The sequence below is a fragment of the Rhinopithecus bieti genome, unplaced genomic scaffold, assembly GCF_001698545.2.
Source record: "Rhinopithecus bieti isolate Rb0 unplaced genomic scaffold, ASM169854v2 scaffold_16601, whole genome shotgun sequence".
NCBI lineage: Eukaryota > Metazoa > Chordata > Mammalia > Primates > Cercopithecidae > Rhinopithecus > Rhinopithecus bieti.
The window spans coordinates 428,267-443,119 of NW_016808732.1; the positions used below are offsets into that span (position 1 = coordinate 428,267).

Below are 14,853 nucleotides of genomic sequence, written 5' to 3' on the forward strand. Positions count from 1 at the left end.
TAGTAATAAAAAGAATGGTTTTAGACAAATCTTTACTTGTGGAAACGTTTTTTATTTTTCTCTTTTATAGTTATATTTATGGATATTTGTCTTTATCAGTGTAGTAATATATTTTATAACGCTCATAATTTGAACTTTCAGGCTAACATATTATAAATATTTGTATCATGCATTACTACCATCCCAAATGTGCCAAAACACGTTTAGAAGAAACAATTATGGACAAAAAAGCAACAAGCATTATACTTTGTTTGACATATTTCACATTAGCAGAAATGTTTCATTGATTTTTCTGTAACTTTTAATGGATCCCATTTGTGGAGTAATGAAAATGTAATGATAATTGCCACAATGTAAGCAAAAATTGTATCCTACCTGAAAATTACTTTTCAGAAAATTCAAGGTAGTGTACTCAGAATTCGAGATTTCATAAGGCAGAGGTTTCCCCGATTGTGGTGTTTTGATTTGGGCTAAGAGGAACTCTTTTTTTTTTTTTTCCCCATTTAGATGCCCTTTAACATGACAAGTTATTTATTTATTTATTTATTTATTTATTTATTTATTTATTTATTTGAGACGGAGTCTCGCTCTGTCACCCAGGCTGGAGTGCAGTGGCCGGATCTCAGCTCACTGCAAGCTCCGCCTCCCAGGTTCCCGCCATTCTCCTGCCTCAGCCTCCTGAGTAGCTGGGACTACAGGCGCCCGCCACCTCGCCCGGCTAGTTTTTTGTATTTTTTTAGTAGAGACGGGATTTCACCGTATTAGCCAGGATGGTCTCGATCTCCTGACCTCGTGATCCTCCCGTCTCGGCCTCCCAAAGTGCTGGGATGACAGGCTTGAGCCACCGCGCCCGGCCGACAAGTTTTGAATGAGTTAGGTAACAGAAGTTTTTCGTGACAGGTATTGTAGCTGCTAACCTATAGCATCTATCCTTCTAACGTTCAAAGAAAATATATTTATCTGTCACTGTGTATGGCAAACTTTATTTTCTTGTGCCCTTAATTTTGGCCCCCTCTCCCACATTATCTCCTGGTATTTACTGACTATTACATCAGTTTTGTTTAGGTCGTCTTTCTTGTTAATCTTCCACTTTTTTTTTTTTTTTTTTTGAGACGGAGTCTCGCTCTGTCGCCCAGGCTGGAGTGCAGTGGCCGGATCTCAGCTTACTGCAAGCTCCGCCTCCCGGGTTCCCGCCATTCTCCTGCCTCAGCCTCCTGAGTAGCTGGGACTACAGGCGCCCGCCACCGCGCCCGGCTACTTTTTTGTATTTTAGTAGAGACGGGGTTTCACCATGGTCTCCATCTCCTGACCTTGTGATCCGCCCGTCTCAGCCTCCCAAAGTGCTGGGATTACAGGCGTGAGCCACCGCGCCCGGCCTAATCTTCCACTATTAATAGTATTGTATTATGTTGCTCTGCTGGATTTTAAGAATATTGAGTATTCTATTTTTGGCATATATCATTGTATAAAATGTTCTATAGGTTATTTTCTTGTATATTAATTTTGTAAGTTTTTGCAGTAAATACATGCTGCCTTGCTCGTATTCTTGCCTTCTTCCCTCTGATGGAATACGAGTTATGTAAACTCTATTATCCTAACTAGTGCAGCAACACAAATACTTTTGAAATAAGAAAGCATACTCATGCAAGAGTAAATTAATCTTTTACGGCATTTACATCATGTTTGACCCTCCTCTGCACTTCAGCAAACTAGGAGGAGGTTGTAATTTGGACTCTATAAAACCTTATCTGCCAGGTGATATGTAAACAGAATTGTGTGCATACAAATTGTCATACAGGCAAACACTCTCCCAACTGGTGAGCTCATAAAAAACACTGTCTGCAAATTTATGGTACCTGCACCTCGTTTGAGAATCAAGTATTTTGATGTTTAATTTGAGATGAAATCAGGATCCTCCCTCCCTGCCCCCTCACCCTTAAAGAAGTACTAAGAGTAAATAGAATTTTGTAAACTTCTACTTAACTTGGCCATTATTTATATTTGTAACTCAACAGGCTTCTTGGTGGAGGGACTGTGCCTTCTAAAGATTTGAAACACATTATAGTGTATAACAGCTTACCTTCCTTCTCTGTACACACAGATCACATGTGGGGAAACCAAGGACTGCAAGAATTAACTTCTTTTGCATATCAGTCCCAGGCAGGCAATCGATGCTTAAATAAATGCGTGGTGAATGGATTAGTTAGAAGTAAGAATATTTTGGCTACTGTTCATTACTTTGAAAAGTGCTGGAAAGAAGTGGAAGTTATTTTCCTTTCCAGCTGGGCTGTGCTCTTAAAAATAGTGAGTGTGTATGGATGAAAATAATCATGACTACCGAGATGTGTTGCCATGTACCCAAGGATAATTGGCTCACTTACCTGTTTACGGATTATTCACGTTGGAGATCATATTCATAGCTCCAGAATAGTTTCTTTCTGACATCCAATATAAACCTGGGCCTCCTTCTTCCTACTGTTACCTGGCGTGAGCTTAGGAAACCCAAACTAAATTTAAAATCAGCCTAAGCAAATGTGCAGATCAGCTCCAGTAATCAAAGACTGAAAATCAGTCCAGCATTTACTAGTTTGGGGATTATTTTATAGTGACCCTGCTACAGATTAAAAAAAAATTTTTTTTCTGTTTAATGTGGATAATTGGGAATCACCAGTATTTAAGAATATAATTTTAATGGATAGGGTGAAAAAATACGTTAGCAGATCAAGTCTTCATCTTCTTCCATTTCTATGCATAGGTTTTACTTCACAAAAAGTACTACAAGCACCAAGCTCCCTGATGGAAAGGTATATGGAAGATTCATTCATTCATTCTTTCATTCATCCATTCACACATTCACTCTTTCATCATACAATGGATAATTTTTACTTAACCATGTGCAAGGAATTGTGGCAAAATGAAAATGAGATATACATTCAGTATTTAAATAATTTAAAGTTTAGTGGAAAGTTTAGTGAATATATATGCACACTTTGCACTTTTTTCTGCATTTTATCCTTTCTTCTATTCCATTGGACTGGTATGCTAATAGCTGTGCACTTTCATGATTGTCTTTCAAGTTGCATGTTGGTAGATAATAGATGCCACATTAAAATTAGGCTTTGGCTCAATTACTGTTCAATCCATGCCCATTTTCACCTGATACTCCTTGTAGTTACCAGCATGTGTTTATTAGATGATTGGCTAGAATCACTGGACAAAAGAATGACAGTGGCTGGCTCAAATGGGGAGACCATCCTCTTAATTTGATGGAAGAGATGACCTTTTTGTATGTTGGCCTCTCTCTGAGCCCTGTTGAACAAAACCAGACCTGCCTTTTGAGCTGGCTGGGTTCTGTGTAATTCTCATACAACAGAATGCCAAATGTGATGTTCTTAAAATTTGTATTTCGGTGCATAGACACTTACGGTGGACTTATTTTTTAAAGCAGTTTATTCTGTTTTTCATTTTGGATTTCCTCTCCTGCACTCCCTGGACCATTGCAGGAGCATCGTGCATCAAGTCACCAGGGTGGTCCATTCAAGCTGCAGATTTATTTGTCATCCTTGTACAACAGTCTCCTCCTCCACTGCCACTACAGGGAAGTGCATCACATGTCAGGTGAGAGTTTTGCGATGCTCTCTGTTTTCCATCTGAGGATAAATTCCTGACCTGGAAAATTGCCTCCTAGCCATGCTCCCTTACTTTGTTGGCTGTTGAATATCGTTTTCTTTGCAAACTCTATTTGGGCATAGTGTGGGAAGTTGAGAAATTGCCAAGATTGTTTTTTAGAAGTTGGATTAAAGTACCTATCTATTTGGTTTAATCTATATGGTTCATGAAGAAGTTCATTTGACTTTATGATGATTGATAATTGCCAATTGGGGCTTGAACCTGATCATTTTAATTGTCACTTTTCCTTAGTACAATTAAGAATGCTATGCTACCAGATATCTTAAGTCACAGTTTTTACATTTTAAATTACTGTTGTAGTATAATATATGTGTAGCAAAACAGAGACCTGTTTGTTTAGGGGGAACCAGTATTTGTTGAATCTTGAATTTCTTTGTGTCTGTTTGGCTTTTACAACTTCCTGATTTTCCCATGTACAGTAAATTTTTCTGGCCTGGAGAGTCGTGCAGACACAGGGTGTATGCAAGGGTGATGACTCATGGTTCTGTATTGAAGAAAGGGCCAGAGGATATTGCCTCGAATTAAGTCAGGAGAGAAAAAGAGGTTTGCTAGAACTTGGGGCAGTAAGGGCTTGGGAACACAAGGGTTTGGGTATATGTAACCAAGGGAGATTGTGAAATAAAAAACAGGGAATCAATTTCTATTTGCCTTGGAAACGGACCTGCTTGAAACTGTGAAGACAGACTAGATTAGAGGTTCCCAAGCCTGGCTAGGCAACAGAATCACCTGGAGAGCTTAAAAAAATAGAATTTGGGGCTCCACCCTAGCCTTGTTGAATCAGAATGTTCCCTGTTGGAATCATTGATCTGTCTAGGCACTGATTCTCTACAGGTTTGGGAACCCCTGGGTCAGCCGGTCTTCCAGCAGCTCTTCCTAAGTAAAGGCATAGACTTAGTTGGTGAGAAGCTCATTCTACTTTTAGCAAATCTCCCATTTGAAAATTTGAATTTTCAAAACTCATTTTTCAAGAGGTGGATGGATATTTGCTTTATAAAATGTTCATTTAAACAATGATTGACCACATTTCTTTGAAGAAAGAGCTGCCTCTTTACCTTAAGAGTCAATTTTTAAGTTACATATAAATTCTCTGGCGTCTTAGGTAAGAGCATGGAGCTCCATAATCAACCCATCTGGACTTAAGATCTGGAGCTGCCACTGTGACCTTGAGTAGTCCTATGTCCTTTCAGTGCCTCGGTTTATTCATGTATAAGATGGAGGTAATATTAGAACTTTCTTATAGGGCTGCTGTGAGGATGGAGTAAAATAGTAGATATACTGTGGGTAGAATAGTACCTGGTGTGTGATTTGTATCTTTTAACAGATGCTATCAAGTAACTTATCCCTCAACAGGTTGATTGTTATGGTCATGTTTTATGATGGTTGCTCCTGAATCATACATGACTAGGAATATGTAAATATACCTGGACCTTGGTCTTTGGACCCACCCTGTAGACATCTACGGCTCCGCAAAGCCAAGGAGCCTTTTATTTGTTTTTGGTTAATTTTAAATTCTGAATTTATCACAACTGTCTGACTGATGGGATGCATGTGTGGTTTTTTTAGATTGTTGTAAGATGAACTGATGAATTGCATGCATAAATGGGGTTGTTTGTGGTCTGAGTAAAAATAAACAAAAACCTGAGTGACTGAAGTATTATGCCTCAGGAAAAATAGCCAAAAAAATCCCAGTGGGTGACAAGGTGGAGGAGGGAGGAGTCATCACAAACATGATATTCTTGTAAAATATGGAACTGGATTCCTTATATTTTATTGGCTGTGGAGTAGAGAGGTGTTACTTTAAGTGGAACTGTAACCTAAAGTTCCATGCAAATTACCTCTTAAGATCTACAAGTGTCAGCTGAATGAAAAAGGTAGAGTGGGCCAGGCACAGTGGCTCACGCCACTTTGAGAGGCTGAGGTGGGTGAATCACTTGAGGTCAGGAGTTCGAGACCAGCCTGGCCAACATGGTGAAACCCTGTCTCTACTAAAAATATAAAAATTAGCCGGACATTGTGGCAGGTGCCTGTAATCCCAGCTACTTGGGACGCTGAGGCAGGAGAATCGCTTGAATTCAGGAGGCAGAGGTTGCAGTGAGCCCAGGTCGCGCCCCTGCCACTCCAGCCTGGGCGACAGAGTGAGACTCCATCTCAAAAAAAAAGAAAAGAAAAAGGTAGAGTGTCTTACTGCTACTTTATCTCTTGGGGATGATACTCATTTTAACAGTTATGTGCTAGGCTGAAAATCCTCACATTTAGATCTTTGGAGAAATAGTTTAATTGCAGGTGGGTTGAGTACATGTGCATTTTTTTTAACCTGTGGTGTTGAAAGGGAGTCATTTGTGATAACAGAACTATCTCAAGAATTTTATTGTGAAAAAGCAGACAGCAAAAAGTCATATCTCTTGGTCAATATGGGCAGCTTATTGAGAAGAGACCTAGGTTTTTATAGTATATTAGGAAGTTTAAGTGTCTTAAGAATACTAAAATACTGACAAAGTAGTGCAAAGTCACCTTGAATTTTAAGCAGCTGACATTTTCTAGGGTTGCATTTAAAGAAAGCTTACAAGCATTATCTAAACATTTTGCATCAATAATGGCCTCATTACAGTCCTCATGATTGACGGCTCAACGTAGGCAGAAAAATAGTATCATTCACGTTGTACTCTGGTATATTCATTCAGTTTTTTTTCTTAAACTTACATTATAGTTCTTTCTGATTCTAGTTATTTTATAAATATGATACAGCTATAGCAAGTTATGACCTAACTTGTTCACAGTCACTATTTATGTAAAGAAATGATTCATTCATTTATTCATTGTGAATTTTTTTAAAACTACTGCATGGTGCTGTGGGAATGGAAGTGAATAAGAGCTACCGGAAGGTAGTTATTTTCTTTATGGTCAGGCAGGGGAAAAAAGAAACTCTCTGAAATAATGAATACAAATAGAATGGGGTTCTAACGGTGTTCTAACAGTGAAGGAATTCAGAAGAGTGACGCTGTGTAGGAGTGATCAGGAAAGACTTTGAGGAGGAGGGATCACTTGAGTTGAGCTCTGCCGGCTAGATTGCATTTCTGTGGGAAGAGATGGATGAAGCATGAGGAAGGCCATGTGTGTGTCTAGGACATAACAAGCCAGTGCACGGTATGTAACTGACCAGGACATTCTGGCTGAAGCCTAGGTGCTGGTGGACATCTGAGTTTCTGGATTCGAGCAGACAGTAGAGACTGTGGGAATAAAACCACTGAGACATCGAGTCGGAAGATAAATTTGGAGGAGTCCTTGACATAAAAGTGATCTTTGAAATTGGGCCTTGGATTCTTGGGCCTGGCAAAAAGTTTGACACACAGGAGGGGGATGACTGAATTCAGGGATGACGTCAGCTGGTGTAGAATGTGTAGAGAGAAGGTAAGAGGCAGCGGAGAGTAGCTTGAACATTGATGTGGCACGGCCTTCGTCTGCCTTCTTTTCCTGATCTGGGGTGAAGGAGACTGGGTGGCTGGAGGAATTGGGTGATGTACACGTGGGCCATAAGGACTCTTCTGCAGAAGCTCAGGCACCTCGGAAACTCAGTGCTGAACTACAGCTCAATGAAATCGTGTCAAAACCTTTCTTCCTTTAAGACCTTTACAAAATTAGGAACTAGAGCTAATTTTAGCTAAATCTAAAGTGTGTGTGTATAAAAATGAATGCCATGTTTGAAATTCAGCGTATGCGGTATTTCTTTAAACAAGTGATCCTTCTGTTTTCCTCTAAACAGTTTTATTGAGATTTTCAGTGAAGCCCTGTACATATTAACAAGAATTCCAGCATTTCTTTGATCTTTTCTACTGCTGATTTCTTCATCTCATGTGATGTGCGTAAACCACAATGTGCCATCTACTTGACTCTGTAGCAATTGTTCATTTGTGGCAATTCATTTACTGTACTCTGATAAACCACGTTAATGTGGGTGTGTTTGGTAACCTCAGAGGATTCCCTGGAGGCTTTCTGTGGCCTCTTTAAAATGTGAGATGTGTGTGTTTGTGTGCACGTGTGTATACTGTATATACCTAGTTACTAGACACAGCTCTTTGAACAATTTTGCTTCCCATTTATACTTTATAGAAAATAAAGAGATATAGAAGTGGTCAATCTTGGCTCTGGGGAGAAAGTTAGTCTAAGATTTCATGATGTAAAGTGAAAGAGAAGGCTGGAAATGATGTTACGATGTTCTTAGTGAGCAGTCTCTTTTAATGTAATGAGAGAAAATTTGAGGATTAAGTGTTTTTTTTGTTTGTTTGTTTTGGTCCTGAGTTAGTTAGGATGGGCTCCCTGTAGATAGCCCAAAAGGGCTCAGAATAGAAGCAGTGACTTATTTAACTTTCACCAAAGACAAGAAGGTTAAGACAGGAACAAGAGGGTTGGAGCAAACAACTCCAGGGGCAGATCGTTCTGTCTGCAGTTGTTTAATGAGCATCTAATGTATGAGAGGCATTATGCCAACAAGGCCTTCTAGGGAATATGGAGATGATCAATAGTTCACATTTACTATTCTGCATATTAACTTATTGAATCCTCATTACAGTCCTTCGAGGTAGGCATCATTATTTTCTCCACTGCGCAGGTGAAGAAACTGTGGCACAGAGAGGGTGAATAATTTCCCCAAGGTTGCCCAGCTGTTAAGTGATAGAATCATGCTTGGATTCCAGTCTACACTCTCAGCCCTGTTCCTTAAGCCCTGTCCTTAAGAAGCTTACAGTCGAGTGCATAAGGCAAGGCATGGCTTGGAGTAATATTTAAAGAGTCATGACACAGGTACAACACAGTCTAGGAAGTCAGGATCAAGGAAGGGTCCTTCCTTGGAGCCTTCTCTTTTGATGCCTGCCTGTCTGTTCAGTCACATATGAGCTTTGTGATACAGGCTGTCCTATGCAGGCTTTGTGGTGTTGTCTTCCTTTCTTTCACTCTTACTTATATCTCCTTGAGATTCCTATGCACTTTCAATAATTATTCATTGAAGAAAATGATGACAGTGGCAATTTGCTTATCCATTTCAGGGGATTGGCTTAAGTTGGCTCCAAATGCTATTCAGCATCAAGAGTCTCAACGAGATGATGAACTTTTGACTCTTAAAAGAACTTCACTGGGTCATTGCTCAGCTTGCAAGACTTGGCAGATATGAACTGTTTATCTCTCCAGTGTGATAGGTGGTGGTGTGGCACCGAACGCAAGCTCTAAGAATAAAACGTTCAGCGAAAGGAGGTCACGCTTCAGTCAGGGTGGCCATAAGGAAGCTTAGAACTCCCATCCCCTCTGCTGCTGCCTCACCCCGTCTCATTTTCTCTCCTTCACTGGAACAGTGAATGAATCTGAGCTCATTCATGTCAAGATGATAGAGAAGAAAGATCACTTTTCTCTTAGCTGGCTTAGGGAAGGCCAGATTGTCTTTCTTACACTGAGTAAAAAATTGCTGAGGACTTTTGTGTTTTTTTTTTTTGGTCTTCAAAGGCAACATCTCTTGCTTTTACAGACCCACGGAAATTGAGAAGAGGATGCAAGATTTACTATTCGTGCCCTAGCCTGGCAGCTTCAGCCTACATCACAGCTGTAATCATATGTGATGCATTTTTATTTACAGATTAGTAGGCTCTGAATCTGACATATGACTAACCGGGAAGCTCCTCCCTGTAACAGTTGTATGTCATCTGCTTCAGAGAACTAATTGCTTGGCAATTCCCCTTTGGTAATTCCCTCTTTATTTTCTGATGAGTTACTTAACAGCGATGGGCTTGTTGAGCAGAGCGTGGAGTTTAATGTGTGCTCCAGAAACTCCACTGTAGGCCTGGGGATATGTTTTCGAGTTCTGTTTAGCTTTACTGAAGGAACACTGAAACCATTATATGGCCTGTTAATATTTCACTCAATACCAGATTAAACACCGAGCAGCATGCAGTTTTCCAAAAGAAATCAAAACCAGGCTTCTTTTTAAAACGTGTCCCTGTGCATTAGAAAATTATCAAAAAGGAATTTAATATTTATAGAATGTTTAATGCTCTTTTGAAAATAAGATTTAAAATGGAGTAGTCTTCCAGGACCCTGCAGAGTGAGTATGGTGTGCTGTTGGACTGGTAGTTTGGAGGCTCAGTTTCTGTTGCCTGCCCTGCAACAGGGTGACTTGTGCTACTCACTCTACCTTGCTGGGTCTCAGTTTTCCTGTCTCCAAAACACAAGGAGGGTGAAAGAAATGATCTCTCGGGCATATTCTATCTCTGACATCGTACAGTTCCATGAATAGATTTTATTGTAATTCTTGCTCCCGGCTCCCCCAAGACCTTTGCATCTGTCAAACATCATTTGCTGTTGTTTGACTTTGTTAGATTTTGTATTTAATTAGAATTTATATTTTAGCTATTATTATGTCATTATTTATAGAGTAAGTCATAAGTGGTGCCTAAAATCATTTATCACCCTATCTATATTAGTTTCATACCTGAATACTTCCTCTGCTCCTTTTTAGTGTTCTCGCTACCATGTCCCAAACAACATCCATTTCTGGAGGTGGAATGCAGTAGAACTGGAAAGAATCTTTCAGCTGATTGTGGGATTATTTTTTGCAAGAGGCGTGCAGAAGCTCTGATTTTCTAAGCAGTAGTATTAAGGGCCATATTCTGCTTTTAATTTGCAAGTAGAAATCCTTTTGATGTCATTTGTTTTTACCTGCAGGTGCAGGTTTCAGTCTCTAGGTAATTCCTTTTCTCTTCTGCATCAACTTTGCCAGTTAGTGTGTGCGGCATTGCCCCGTCTTTTTGGTTAATTCATAAGCAGTTCATACAAATGCCTCTGGATTCATTGCAATTATTAATAGTTTCTTTAGGCAGCTAGTGCAAATAGAAAAGGTGACATTTGAGAGGGTTTGTTGTTTTAATTTATTTGTTTCGTAGACAGAGAGGAAGGGTGAAAATGAGGACTTTGAAATCAGGGAGATTGAGGCTTGAATCCTTCTGGCTCTGGCTCCTGGCTTTGTGGTCCAGGTCACAGTTCTTAAATCTGTGATCCTCAATTTCCTCATCTGTTAAATGGGGATGATAATACCACCTAACTCACAGAATCACTGGAAAGATGTAATGTGCACTCACTCTCTAGATATTGCTTATGGTAGTATCTCAATAACTGATAAAAAACAAAGACACACACACACACACACAGACACACACACACAAGGCATAGCATTTAAGACCTCAATAAAAAAAGCAAGAACAAAGGAAAGTGCTGCATTTGAGGTATAGTCAGGGTAGGAGGAGCTTCTCAGAGCAGCCAGTCTTAGTAGGCAGAGCTTGAATCTCAAAAGGACCTTTGAAATTTAGGAAGGACTAGGCACCCTCCGCTAACCTGGCAGTGGTGTTTTCTGCAGGTAGTTCTGCTCCACAGAAAAGGGTGTTCACTACACATGACTGGTGAAAATACTACGTTTTAAAACATGTGTTGCCCAAACCTTACAATAATAAAGGAAAGCCAATAAAAGCAAAAGTTCCCTTTGATTCCACCATTCCAGTCCATAAATCAAGTTCATTTTTATGTGTTGTTTTTCAGTTCTTGACAACGTAACATATATCTTTTTTTCAGTTTTGCGTTTCCCATTTAGCGTAAATATTCTTAGTAACTTCAGCTATACAGTTCTCATTTGCAAGGATCACATAACATTCTATCAGGTTGTTTTATCTTGATTTTTAAGTTTCCTATCATTTTTGTACATTCGAGTTGTTTCTAATTGTTTACTGTTGTAACGCCGCAGTGAATATCTTTGCACACAGTATTTACCGAGGATACACTCTCATCAGAAGGCTCATTACTAAGTTAGAGGAGCTTGCTCTGAATTGCTTTCTAAAAGGCTGTGCCAATGTACATTGTTACTAATGATATAAGAATGTCTCTACCTTCAATCTTAATAATTGTGGGACTTTTTTTTTTTTTTTTTGGCTAATTTAATAGGCTCTTTGGTTTTAAAGTTTTTGTTCCTTTGATCCCTCTCAGAGATGGAACATTTCCATCTGTGTTTGTTTACTAATTGTTCTTTTTACAATTAGCAAATGAAAGTCTTGATGTTTTCTAATCTATGTACATGAGCTCTTTATGTGTTCTAGATATTACTCCATTTAAAAAGTCATATTTGCTAGAGCTACTTCCCTAGTCTAGTTTCCTTTCATTTCAATGATAATGTTTTTTGTTGTACAACGGTTCATGTTTTTATATGATCAGCCTCTCTTTTCTTCTACTTGTACCCAGGGCCAACCTGGAAGGAAGAAATGAGATTATTGCAGCTCAAATTCTGTACCAGGCTGGCGAGTGGTCCACTGGATGGCTTTGTTGGGAATAGCTCTTTCTTTCTTCTGCTCACTTTTCCCCTTGGGAACTGTTTTCTGTCGAAGTCCCAGTCTTTCTATCTCCAAGGGCCCCTTTCCCCTTCTCCCACCTGCCCCTCATTCCTTGATGCTCACCCACCCTGTGCCGATTTCCTGGCTGTGGCATCCTCTCTGCCCAGTTCTCTACCCTCCATTGCTGACCTGTGTGTTTCTCAGGGAGCCCTGCCCTGGAAGCAGTGGGTAGAAACATGTCTGGCAGCCTCCCTCACTAGGGCCTAGAGAGATCAGTCAGGAATTTCAGGCCTGGCCAAAGTCTAACCATTATCCAAGTCTCCGGGGTCGGGGTCTTCACATCCTCTGTCATACATCCCTGCTACCTAGCAGGCTGCCCTGCTAAGGGATGGGCTCCTTTGCGTTGGTTTTTATCCACGTAGGAACCAGAGAGGCACGATGCTACCCTGGTTCCTTTCCTGTTGTAGCTCTTCTCCGGAGATAGCTCTTCCAGTGGAAGGTTGGGAACAACTTCTTAGGCATTGAATTTTGAGGAATGCTGGTCTCAAAGTCTGAGTTTAGACGAGTGGCTCTGCTGAGCTGGGTGGTTTGGCATATGATGTACCTCCTAAACGGCCTGTCTAAATGTATTGTTGTTCTGGTCCAACACGTTTTTCCTCTTTGAAGCCAAAATGAACATTTGTTAGTATTTGAAATCTGCTGACATCTGTGTTTTTCTTAACCCCTTCCCTGGGTTCTCGTGGTCCTCAGGATAAAGTCTAGAATCCTTAATGTGGATCAGTAGGTTTTGAGGACCTTCCTTGTATCTCCAGCCTTATCACTCACATGTTGCCCTGTATTCGCCCCACATCGGTCCTATCACACTTCCTCTTTCAAGCGCTGTACTCTGTTTTGTGTTCCAGCCTTTAGACATGTTGTTCCCCCTCCTTAGAACCCAGCTCCTCTCCCCCCACTGTCTGGCTACCTTTCCCTCATTCTTGAAATCTCAACTTAGTCTCTTCCTCACGAAGTCCTTGGACTAGGGACTAGGTTATTTGCTATCTTTTCTGGGCTCCCATAACATCCCACTCTCCCCCCTGTATAACACTTCACAATCCTTCTCCAAGCCCAGCAATAGGAGGACTGCCTTTCCTCAGTATGTGGCATCTAGTGAATGGGCAGTACATACAGGCATTCCCCCTGTGATGTTTATGTTGCAAATTGGATGTGATTCCATCTATTAATATGGACTGTGATGTATATAATTGTGGTCAGGAACGAGCATGGGGTCCTGTGAATCACAGCGGTGGAAAAAGCTATGGCACCTGTTTGTTCCAGTGGCTTTGTGCTTTGTCTATCACACAGTGGGTGATAAAGGTGACGAAAATGTGTAAGAAGCCTGTGCTAAGGAGAAAGAAAGGCCCAAGGATGAATTTTCTGGAATGAAAGCTGTACGTAATAGAGTGCTGAATTCGTTCAGTCATATTTCAGTTTTATAGTACTGCACTTATAACCACACAAAACACTATTATTATTGAAATTCAATACAGGAAAATGCCTTTGTTTTGAATGTCTAAGACTGTCTTCCTTCCTCCTCATTGAAAAAATTCCCATTGAATTTCGATTATATGAAGATTTCTAGAAACGCAGCTATTGTGTTGAATGAATGAATGAATTTGAGGTTCACGTTCTTAACATCTGTTTTCTGACTTTGATCAGTTTCCTTTAAGTGCTCTCATGGTCATACTCTGCAACTCAGGTGAAAGTTTCTAGTGAGATAGTTATCCCAAGGAGAGACTTTGATCTGGAAGAAAGTAGCTCTGAAGTTCTAAGTGAGGTTTGTTGGTTGGATTTAGGTAAGGTACCACGTGGAAAGGAGAACTGCTTAAAGGGGTAGGGTGACCGTGAAACCCTCTTCTGCAAACCCTTCTCATCAAGTATGAAACCAGTGGGGTAAGAGGTCCATCTAATCTTATCTGTGCCCTTTTGAGTTGGCCTCTGGGTTGTAAATGACTTCATCTCGAAGTTGCACTGTTGGTGGTAGGGGAGGACACCTTCTCCAGGTAGAGGGAGTGCATTTGTGGTCGATGGTGTGAGCAGCCATATGTTGGACCATATGTCAGAACCTGTTAAGAGGTATGAAAATGCCTCCCATTAGAAACTGAAGCCCTGGGTCCTTTGACGGCTGCAGCACCCCCAGAGGAGAGTACCCTATGGCCCTTACAACCTTGCTGTGCCCTGACAGGTTCCAAGTGGAGGCAGAAAGGACTCTGGATGAATTTTGTTTTGATTATTCTTCCCCTTTTCCAGGCTCTGTGTCCAGTTCACCTCTGGAGCTGCCTGGGTCACTGCAACCCAGACTAGAGAGAAGTATGACCCCAAGTTGTGGCTTTTATTGGGAGACAGCCTTCGTCTAAGGAACTGGGAAAGAATGTGTTCCCCAGCTGCTGCCTTTCTGGTGTCTGATCTGATACTTTTCAAAAGATAGCAGTTTTGTTTGGTTTGATTTGGATTTTTTTTTTCTTTTGTAAATGATCATAGACCCATAAGACAAGTTTATGATTGTATTGACAGAATACAAAAGAATGACATGGTTATTTATTTAAAAATCTCTTTCCATACGACTTTGCTTTCTATTGAGTTTGAAGGAAATATGGTGATAGCATCTAAGCCCAAATTTCAGTGTTTTATTTTGACTTTCCTGTTCTGTTTAAGCTTCTGTAACCCCTTGTACCTTTCTCTGCTCTTCAGAAGGAACAGGTTGTATTTTTTTTCCATCTCAACATCATCCAGATGAACCGTGCTATTTTAACAGTCTGTGTAAACAGAT

The 14,853-nt window shown here is 40.4% G+C and overlaps 1 protein-coding gene across 2 annotated transcripts in view; it reads left to right on the top strand.

Annotated features, from left to right (window-relative positions):
* ATXN1 (ataxin 1) overlaps positions 1–14,853 on the top strand; it is a 461,092-nt gene that overhangs the window by 4,190 nt on the left and 442,049 nt on the right. Inside the window, exons 2-3 of one of the 2 annotated variants that reach the window (XM_017887086.1) lie at positions 2,756–2,804; positions 3,504–3,618. The gene's annotated coding sequence lies outside the window, so the exon portion shown is untranslated. The remainder of the gene's footprint in view (positions 1–2,755; positions 2,805–3,503; positions 3,619–14,853) is intronic. The other variant, XM_017887085.1, reaches the window with a different exon arrangement.